Raw genomic sequence first — 1,726 nt, 5'->3', positions numbered from 1 at the left:
GGAGACCGCTCTACACAGAAACCTGTTTCAAGTGTTCAGGCGTCATTGACGCTCGCCCGGTGGAGCGGTGGCGCCGCGGTTTCAGCGCATTTGCGTTCTGGACCCGGAGAGCCGAGTTCGATTTCCCGAACAGACACTGGAACATGAGCGGGACAGAGGCGTGACATCTTGCACGCGCTGCGCCTCGCCCACCCGCGGGCAACTGGCAATAGCCAGAGGGGCCTCCGCTGCGTGGGCACGGAGAAGGAATGGAACGTGAAGCGGCGCAGTTGTGGTCTGGGCCGAGCGCGAGACTCCGAAGCGATTTGGCAACAGCGCTCGCGTCGAGCCCAGGGTCTCTCGTGCTGGACGAGAGTTGTCGGCTTCGATGCTCGTGTGCGGAGACACCGAGGCGAGGGGTGTAAGTAGCCGACCTTTGGTAAACATGGCACGGGAACAAATGGCACACGTGGACACCGGGACACAAACATTTCACGATGAAACAGGACTCTACTAACAGTTAAAAGTGGTGTGCTAACAGTTATAAGTACTGTACTGACGGTTGTATACAGATATGAATGAAAGAGTTGATTCATCCCAAACCCCGAACCTGTTTCATTGTGCCTTCTTTCTCTCCAGAATTGATCACTCGTGCCATTTTTACTTCCTTTACCAGTTTTACCTGTGACATTTTTATCTGTTTTACCTGTGCCGAGGTGCCTTCTTCCAATAAATGTTTTGGAAAAAACCGTGAAACTCAATCAATGGCTGTCTATCTCTCACTCTTCGTGTATCTCTCTCCGTGTCTCTCTCTCCGTGTCTCTCTCTCTCTCCGTGTCTCTCTCTCTCCGTGTCTCTCTCTCTCTCCGTGTCTCTCTCTCCGTGTCTCTCTCTCAGTCTCTCTCTCTCGTGTCTCTCTCTCCGTGTCTCTCTCTCCGTGTCTCTCTCTCTCTCTGCTCCGGCAGTACATATACTAAAATTGGAACGATACAGAGAAGATTAGCATGGCCCCTGCGCAAGGATGAACCCAAATTCGTGAAGCGTTCTCTCCGTGTCTCTCTCTCTCCACCTGTTTGGGTGCGGCCGCACGAACCTGTTGCTCCCGCTCCAACGTTGGTGTGGATGGAGGCCTGGGTTCACGTGATAGTCTGAGCCTAGGCTGAGAGAGCGCCCACGCGTTTATAGACGCTTTACCCCGCTTTTTTTTTCGTTTATTGAGTCGTCGTGTTCAACATCCTTCTCTTCCTTCACTGTGAGTTCTCCGTTTCTTTCACGTGGTGCTGGTTTTATTTGTTTTGTATGTTTTTCTTCCATCCCTACGGCACCCTCTCCGTGTCTCTATCTGTGTGTCCCTCCCCCGTGTCCATCTCTCTGTGTCTCTCTCCCCCCTCCGTGTCTCTCTCTCTGCGCCCCCCCCCGTGTCTCTCTGTGTGCTCTCTCTCTGTGTCTCTCTCCCTGGTCTCACTCACTCACTCGCAGCACTCTCTCTTTCTCTCGTGTGGGTTTCCTTTGTTCTTTTTTCTCTCTCTTTCTTTCTAGTGAGTTCCTCCTTGGTTTCACGGGTCTTGTGGGTTTAGGTGGGTCTTTATTATTTTTGTGAGCATTTATTTATTTATTTTCCCCTCCAATTTATTTGGGGTAGTGCAGCCGCGTTTTGCACGCTAGGGTGCTGTCGCCAAGCATCATGGCACAGTACCCCAAGCTTGAAACCCTCTCGCGAAGGAACGGCGTGATGGTGTTCCCCCCG

The 1,726-nt window shown here is 52.4% G+C and overlaps 1 non-coding gene across 1 annotated transcript; it reads left to right on the top strand.

Moving 5' to 3' along the window:
* Positions 1-930: 930 nt before the first annotated feature.
* On the top strand, positions 931-1,034 carry LOC121852639. The gene has a single exon (XR_006086208.1). It is a non-coding gene; the product is annotated as a U6 spliceosomal RNA (small nuclear RNA).
* The last annotated feature ends 692 nt before the right edge of the window (positions 1,035-1,726 follow it).

The sequence above is a fragment of the Callorhinchus milii genome, unplaced genomic scaffold, assembly GCF_018977255.1.
Source record: "Callorhinchus milii isolate IMCB2004 unplaced genomic scaffold, IMCB_Cmil_1.0 Scaffold1019, whole genome shotgun sequence".
Taxonomy (NCBI): domain Eukaryota; kingdom Metazoa; phylum Chordata; class Chondrichthyes; order Chimaeriformes; family Callorhinchidae; genus Callorhinchus; species Callorhinchus milii.
The sequence above is the reverse complement of the archived record's forward strand: the minus strand, read 5'-3'. Positions and strand labels throughout refer to the sequence as shown.